This window comes from Cupressus sempervirens, chromosome 2 (assembly GCF_028749045.1).
Source record: "Cupressus sempervirens isolate cs-2001-9-10 chromosome 2, ASM2874904v1, whole genome shotgun sequence".
Taxonomy (NCBI): domain Eukaryota; kingdom Viridiplantae; phylum Streptophyta; class Pinopsida; order Cupressales; family Cupressaceae; genus Cupressus; species Cupressus sempervirens.
Window position 1 is genome coordinate 678,965,895 of NC_143119.1, and position 9,724 is coordinate 678,975,618.

Below are 9,724 nucleotides of genomic sequence, written 5' to 3' on the forward strand. Positions count from 1 at the left end.
AGGTCACCCTATGACCCCCTTTGACCCATTTGAACAATTCTAATATATCCCTAGGGGTCTTAGTACCCCTAGGGACATATGTCATCATTTAATGGATCAAAAGGGTTCAGACGTCACCCTATGACCCCATTTGACCCATATGAACAATTCTAATATCTCCCTAGGGGTCATTGGACATATGTGGATATTTAATGGGTCAAAGAGGGTTATAAGGTTGATCCATATGAATAATTTTGATATGTCGCTAGGTGTCCTAGGACCCCTAGGGACATATGTAATCATTTAATGGGTTAAAGTGGGTCATAGGTCACCCTATGACTCCTTTTGACACATATGAACAATTCTAATATGTTTCTAAGGGTCTTGGGACCCTTAGGGACATATGTTGTCATTTCATATGACAAAGGGGACCTATGACCCTCTTTGACTCATATGAACAATTTTAATATGTCCCAAGGGGTCTTAGCACCCCTATGGACATATGTCATCATTTAATGGGTCAAAAGGGGTCAGAGGTCACCCTATGATGCCCTTTGACCCATATGAACAATTATAAGATGTCCCTAGGGGTTCTTAGAACCCTACGAACATATGTCATCATTTAATGAGTCGAATGGGGACCCATATGAACAATTCTTATATGTCCCTTGAGGTCTTAGGACCCCTAGGGACATATGTCATCATTCAATGGGTCAAAAGGGGTCATAGGTCACTCTATGACCCCCTTTGACCCATATCAACAATTCTAATATGTCCCTAGGGGTCCTAGGAACCCTAAGGACATATGTCATCATTTAATGGGTCAAAAGGGGTCATAGGTCACACTATGACCCCCTCTTACCCATATGAACAATTCTAATATGTCCCTAAGAGTGTTTGGACCCCTAGGAACATATGTCGTCATTTAATGGGTCAAAGTGGGTCATATATGACCCTATGACCCCCTTTGACACATGAACAATTCTATTATTTTCCTTAGGGTCCTAAGTCCCCTAGGAACATATGTCATCATTTAATGGGTCAAAGAGGGTCATAGGTTGCCTTATGACCCCTTTTGACCCATATGAACAATTCTAATATGTCCGTAGGGGTCCTTAGACCCCTAGGGACATATGTCATCATTTAATAAGTCAAAAGGGGTCATAGGTCACCCTATGACCCTCTTTGACCCATATGAACAATTCTGATATGTCCTTAGGGGTCCTTAGACCCCTAGCGACATATGTTATCATGAAATGGATCAAAGTGGGTCATAGGTCACCTTAGGACCCCCTTTGACCCATATGAACAATTCTAATATGTCCTTAGGGGTCCTAGGACCCCTCGGGACATATGCCATCATTTAATGGGTTAATGGGGGTCATAGGTCACCCTATGACCCCATTTGACTCATATGAACAATTCTAATATGCCCCTAGGGGTCCTAAGACCCTTAGGTACATACGTTATCATTTAATGGATCAAAGAGGGTCATAGGGTGACCTATGACTCTCTTTGACTCATATGAAAAATTCTAATGTCCCTAGGGTTCTTAGTACCTCTAGGGACATATGTCATCATTTAATGGTTCAAAGGGGCTCAGAGCTCACCCTATGACCCCCTTTGACCCATATGAAAATTTTTAAGATATCCCTAGGGGCCCAAGGACTGCTAGGGATATATGTCGTCATTTAATAGGTCTAAAGGGGTTAAAAGTCACCCTATGACCCCCTTTCACCCATATGAACAATTCTAATATGTCTGTAGGGGTACCTGGACCCCTAGGGACATATGTCATTATTTAATGGGTCAAATCAGGTCATAAGTCACCTTATGGCCTCCTTTGACCCATATGAACAACTCTAATATGTCCATTAGGGTCCTAGGACCCTTATGGACATATGTCATCATTTAATGAATTAAAGAGGGTCATAGGGTGACTTATGACCCCCTTTGACTCATATGAACAATTCTAATATGTCCCTAGGGCTCTTTGGTCCTGTAGGGACATATGCCATCATTTAATTGGTCAAAGGGGGTCATAGGTCACCCTATGACCCCCTTTGACCCATATGAACAATTATAATATGTCCTTAGGGGTCCTAAGACCCCTCGGGATATATATCATACTTTAATTGGTCAAAGGCGGCATTAGTCACCCTATACCCCCTTTGACCCATATGAAAAATTCTAATATGTCTCTTGGGATCCTAGGACCCGTAGGGACATATGTCCTCATTTAAAGGGTCAAAGGGGGTCTTAGGGTGACCTACGACCCACTTTGATCCATATGAATGATTCTAATATGTCTTTAGAGGTCCTGTGACCCCTAGGGACATATGTCATCATTTAATGAGTGAAAGGGAGTCATAGATAACCCTATGATCATCTTTGACCCATATGAACAATTCTAATATGTCTCTAAGTGTCTTAAGACCCCTAGTGACATATGTAATCCTTTAATGGGTTGAAGGGGGTCATAAGGTGAACCTATGACCCCCTTTGACCATATGAACAATTCTAATATGTCTTTAGGTGCCTTGGGACCCCTAGGAACATATATCGTCATTTAATGGGTCAAAGGGGGTCATAAGTCACCTTATGACCTGCTTTGACCCATATGAAAGATTCTAATATGTTCTTAGGGATCCTAAGACCCCTACAAACATATGTTATCAATTTAATGGTTCAAAAGGGACCTACGAGCCCCTTTGACGCATATGAACAACTCTAATATATCCCATGGGGTCCTAGGACCCTTAGGGACATATGTCATCATTTAATGTGGCAAAGAAGGTCATAGGTAACCCAATGTGACCTATGGACCCTTTTGATACAAATGAACAATTCTAATATGTCCCTAGGTATCCTAGGACCCCTAAGTACATATGTCATCATTTAATGTGTCAAAAAGAGTCATAGGTCACCCTATGACGCCCTATGACACGTATGAATAATTCTAATATGTCCCTATGTGTCCAAGTACTCCTAGGGACATATTTCATCATATAATGTGTCAAAGGGGGTCATAGGTCACCCTATACCCCTTTTGATCTATATGAAACTTTGTAATATGTCTGTAGGAGTTCTTGGAACCCTAGGGACATATGTGGTCATTTAATGGGTCAAAAAGGGTCATAGGGTTGACCCATATGAACAATTCATATATGTCGCTAGGATTTCTAGGACTCCTAGGAACATATGTCATCATTTAATGGGTCAAAGGGGGTCATAAGTCACCCTATGACCTCCTTTGACCCATATGAACAATTCTAATATGTCTCTAGGGGTCTTAGTACCCCTAGGGACATATGTCATCATTTAAAGGGTCAAAAGGGTTCAGAGGTCACCCTATGACCCCATTTGACTCATATGAACAATTTTAATATCTCCCTAGGGGTCATTGGACATATGTGGTCAGTTAATGGGTCAAAGGGGGTCATAAGGTTGACCCATATGAATAATTATAATGTCGCTAGGTGTCTTAGGAGCCCTAGGGACATATGTAATCGTTTAATGGGTTAAAAGGGATCATAGGTCACCCTATGACCCCCTTTGAGGCGTACGAACAATTCTAATATGTCTCTAAGGGTCTTAGGACCCCTAGGGACATATGTTGTCATTTAATAGGTCAAAGGGGGTCATAGGAACAATTCTAATATGTCTCTAATATGTCTCTAGGGGTCTTAGCACCCCTAGGGACATATGTCATCATTTAATGGGTCAAAAGAGGTCAAAGGTCACCCTATGACCCCCTTTGACACATATGAAAAATTCTAAAATGTCCCTAGGTGTCCTTGGAACCCTAGGTACATATGTCATCATTTAATGGGTCGAATGGGGACTCATATGAACAATTCTAATATGTCCCTTGGGGGCTTAGGACCCCTAGGGACATATGTCATCATTTAATGGGTGAATGAGGGTCATAGGGTGACCTATGACCCCCTTTGACAGATATGAACAATTCTAATATGTTCCTAGGGGTGTTAGGAACTCTAGGGACATATGTCATTATTTAATGGGTCAAAGGGGGTCATAGGTCACCCTATGACCCCTTTTGACCCATATGAATATTTCTAATATGTATCTAGGGGTGTTGGGTCCCCTAGAGACATATGTCATCATTTAATGAGTCAAAGTGGGTCATATGTGACCCTATAACCCTCTTTGATACATATGAACAATTCTATTATTTGTCTTGGGGTCCTAAGTCCATTAGAAACATATATCATCATTAAATGAGTCAAAGAGGGTCATAGGTCACCCTATGACACCTTTTGACTCATATGAACAATTCTAATATGTCCTTAGGGGTCCTTAGACCTCTAGGGACATATGTTATCATTTAATGGGTTAAAAAGGGTCATAGGTCACCCTATGACCCCCTTTGACCCATATGAATAATTCTAATATATCTTTAGGGTCCTTAGACCCCTACCGACATATGTCATCATTTAATGGGTCAAAAGGGGTTATAAGTCACCTTATGACCCCCTCTGACCCATATGACCAATTCTAATATGTCATTAGGGGTCCTAGGACCCCTAGGGACATATGTCATCATTTAATGGGTTAATGGGAGTCATAAGTCACCCTATGACCCCCTTTGAACGATATGAACAATTCTAATATGTCTCTAGGGGTCCTAGGAACCCTAGGGACATATGCCATCATTTAATGGGTCAAAAGGGGTCATAGGTCACCCTATTACCTTCTTTGACTCATATGAACAATTCTAATATGTCCCTAGGGGTCTTAGTACCCATAGGGACATATGTCATCATTTAATGGGTCAAAGGTGGTCAGAGGTCACCCTATGACCGCCTTTGACCCATATGAAAAATTTTAAGATGTCCCTAGGTGTCCTTGTCATTATTTAATGCATCGAATGGGGACCCATATGAAAAATTCTAATATGTCCGTAGAGGTCTTAGGACCCCTAGATACATATGTTATTATTTAATGGGTCAAAGGACCTATGACCCCCTTTCACCCATATGAAAAATTCTTATATGTCCCTAGGGGTCTTAGGAACCCTAAGGACATATGTCATCATTTAATGGGTCAAAGGGGGTCATAGGTCACCCTATGACCCCCTTTGACCCATGTGAACAATTCTAATATGTCCCTAAGGGTGTTAGGACCCCTAGGGACATATGTCATCATTTAATGGGTCAAATGGGATCATAGGTCAGCCTATGACCGTCTTTGACTCATATGAAAAATTCTAATATGTCCATAGGGGTCTTAGTACCCATAGGGACATATGTCGTCATTTAATGGGTCAAAGTTGGTCAGAGGTCACCCTATGACCCCGATTGATCCAAATGAAAAAATTTAAAATGTCCCTAAGGGTCCTTGGAACCCTAGGGACATATGTCATCGTTTAATGGGTCAAATGGGGACCCATATGAACAACTCTAATATGTCCCAAGGGGTCTTAGGACCCTTACAGACATATGTCATCATTTAATCGGTCAAAGGGGGTCATAGCTCACCCTATGACCCCCTTTGATCCATATGAATATTTCTAATATGTCCCTAGGGGTCTTAAGATCCCTAGGAACATATGACATCATATGTGAGTCAAAGGCGATTATAGGTTACCCTATATACCCTTTTACACATAAGAAAAATTTTAATATGTCACTAGGGTTCCTTGGACCCGTAAGGACATATGTGATAATTTAATGAGTCAAAGGGGGTTATAGTGTTGACCCATATGAAAAATTCTAATATGTCCCTAAGGGTCGTAAGACCCCTAGAGACATGTGTTATCATTTAATATGTCAAAGGGACCTATGACCGCCTTTGACCAATATGAACAATTCTAATATGTCTTTAGAGTTCTTAGAACCCCCAGGGACATATGTTGTCATTTCTTGGGTCAAAGTTGGTCAGAAATCACTCAATGACCCCCTTTGACCCATATGAAAAATTTTAATATATCTGTAGGGGTCCTTGGAACCCTGAGGACATATGTCATCATTTAATGGGTCAAAAGGAGAACCATATGAATAATTCTAATTTATCCCTAGGGGTCTTAAGACTTCTAGGGACATATGTCATCATTTAATTCGTCAAAGGGGGTCATAGGTCACCCTATGACCCCGTTTGACCCATATAAACAATTCTAATATGTCCCTAGCAGTCTGAGGACTCCTGGTGATATATGTCATCATTTAATGGATCAAAGGGTCTCATAGGTCACCCTACGACCCCCTTTGACCCAAATTAAAAATTGTAATATGTCCCCAAGGGTCTTAGTACCCCTAATGACATATGTCATCATTTAATGGGTCAAAGTAGGTCAGAGGTCACCCTATGGACCCCTTTGACCCATATGAAAAATTCTAATATGTTCGTAGGGGTCCTTGGACCCCTAGGGACATATCTCATCATTTAATGAGTTGAAGGGAGAACCATATGAACAATTCTAATATGTCCCTAGGGGTCCTAAAACCCCTAGGGACATATTTCATCATTTAATAGGTCAAACGGGGTCATAGGTCACCCTATGACCCCATCTGACCCATATAAAAATTTGTAATATGTCCTTAGGGGTCTTAGGACCCCTAGGGACATATGCCATCATTTAATGGGTCAAAAGAGGAACCATATCAATAATTCTAATATGTCCCTAGGGGTCATAAGACCCCTAAGGACATATGTCGTCATTTAATGTGTCAAAGGGGATCATAGGGTTTCACCTATATAAAAAAAATTCATATGTCCCTAGCACTTTTAAGACCCCTAGGGACATATGTCATCATCTAATGGGTCAAAGAGGATCATAGGTCACCCTGTGACCTCTTTTGACCCATATTAAAAATTCTAATATGTCCCTAAGGGTCTTAGTACCCCTAAAGACATATGTCATCATTTAATGGATCAATGAAGGTCAAAGGTCACTCTATGACCCCCTTTGACCCATATAAAAAATTCTAATATGTCCGTAGGGGTCCTCGAACCCTTAGGGAGATATGTCATCATTTAATGAGTCAAATAGAAAACCATATGAACAATTCTAATATGTCCCTAGGGGTCTTAGGACCCCTAAAGACATATTTCGTCATTTAATGGGTCAAATGGGGTCATAGGTCACCCTATGACCCCGTTTGACCCATATGAACAATTCTAATATGTCCTTAGGACATATGTCATCGTTTAATGAGTCAAAGGGGGTCATAGGTCACCCTATGACCCCCTTTGACCCATATGAACAATTCTGATATGTCCCTAGGTGTCCTTGGAGCCCTAGGGACATGTAATCATTTAATGGGTGAAAGCTAGTTATAAGTCACCCTATGACCCCATTTAACCCATATGATCAATTCTAATATGTCCCTTGGGGTCCTAAGACCCCTAGAGACATATGTCGTCATTTAATGGGTCAAAAGTGGTCATAGGTTCTCTGACCCATATGAACAATTCTAATATGTCCCTTGGGGTTTTAGGACCCCTGATGACATATGTCATCATTTAATGGGTCAAAGGGGGTCATAGATCACCTTATGTCCACCTTTTACCCATATGATGTATTCAAATATGTCCTTCGGGATCTTAAGACCCGTAGGGACATATGTCCTCATTTAATGGGCCAAAGGCTGTCATAGGTCATTTAATGGGTGAAAGCGGGGTCATAGTGACGCATATGAACAATTCTAATATGTCCCTAGGGCTCTTAGGAACCCTAGAGACATATGTCATCATTTAATGGGTCAAATGGGGTCATAGGTCACCCTATGACCCCTTTTGACCCATATGAATATTTCTAATATTTGTCATCATTTAATGAGTCAAAGTGGGTCATATGTGACCCTATAACCCCCTTTGATACATATGAACAATTCTATTATTTGTCTTGGGGTCCTAAGTCCCTTAGAAACATATATCATCGTTAAATGGGTCAATGAGGGTCATAGGTCACCCTATGACCCCTTTTTACTCATATGAACAATTCTAATATGTCCTTATGGGTCCTTAGACCCATAAGGACATATGTTATCATTTAATGGGTCAAAAAGTGCCATAGGTCACCCTATGACACCCTTTGACTCATATGAATAATTCTAATATCTCCTTCGGGTTCTTCGACCCCTACCGACATATGTCATCATTTAATGAGTCAAAAGGGGTCATAAGGTGACTTATGACCCTCTCTAACCCATATGAACAATTCTAATATGTCCTTAGGGGTCTTAGGACCCCTAGAGACACATGTCATCATTTAATGGGTTAATGGGGGTCATAGGTCACCCTATGACCCCCTTTGAACGATATGAACAATTCTAATATGTCCCTAGGGGTCCCAGGACCCATAGGTCCATGTCATCATTTAATGGGTCAAAGGGGGTCATAGGTCACCTTATGACCTTCTTTGACTCATATGAACAATTCTAATATGTCCCTATGGATCTTAGTACCCCTACGGACATATGTCATCATTTAATGGGTCAAAGGTGGTCATTGGTCACCCTATGACCCCCTTTGACCCATATGAATTTTTTTAAAATGTCCTGATGTGTCCTTGAAACCCTAGGGACATATGTCATCATTTAATTGGTCAAAGGGGGTCAAAGGTCACCCTATGACCCCTTTTGACACATATGAAAAATTCTTAAATGTCCCTAGGTGTCCTTGGAACCCTAGGTACATATGTCATCATTTAATGGGTCGAATGGGGACCCATATGAACAGTTCTAATATGTCCCTTGGGGGCTTAGGACCCCTAGGGACATATGTTATCATTTAATGGGTGAAATGGGGTCATAGGGTGACCTATGACACCCTTTGACGCATATGAACAATTCTAATATGTCCCTAGGGGTCTTAGGAACCTTAGAGATATATGCCATCATTTAATGTGTCAAAGGGGGTCATAGGTCACCCTATGACCCCTTTTGACCCATATGAATATTTATAATATGTCCCTAGGGGTGTTGGATCCCCTAGGGACATATGTCATCATTTAATGAGTCAAAGTGGGTCATATGTGACCCTATAACCCCCTTTGATAGATATGAACAATTCTATTATTTGTCTTGGGGTCCTAAGTGTAGAACAAGAATTAGTACTCAAAGAACATTAACAAATAAAGTAAACATTCACAAACCAAAAACTAAATTGACATATATTCTTAGACAAAAAAAAAGAGAACAAGAAGTGCAAACCTCACAAGAGAAAACACTCCATGCTTTCTCGATTCTGTAGATGTGTCCTTTTGCTGTGGATGTATGCTCAAGATGCTCAAAAGCTGCTTCAATGGAGATGGGTAATGAAAAATTGGTAGCTTTGTGAGCTCTCAATTTGGCATTATAAGGGTAATATTGATGGCTTTGGTTCTCAAAATAGCATGGTAACTTTAGCTCAAAGATTGTTGATGAAATGGCTTGGGATGGGATTCAATTTATAGGCTAAGGGGTAGAGGGATGGAGGGCTTAGATGCAAGGATGGATGAAGGCTTAAGGAGGGCTAGGATGCACTCAAAGGAGAGCACATGGATTATGCTTGTTTAGCACCAATGGGAAGGTGAAACTTGTCACAAGGAGGATGAGTGTGAGAGGGTAGGGTAAAGGGTTCGTTAAAGGCATGATGAGTGGGGTTGAGTATGTAAGAGGGATGTAAGAGGAATGAGTGTGGAAGAGGGAAGAGTGTGGAAGATGGGTGTAAGAGTCATGAGTGGGCTTGTAAGAGTCTTGATGTTTTGTAAGAGCACTCATGACTTAGTAGTTGGGTTTTT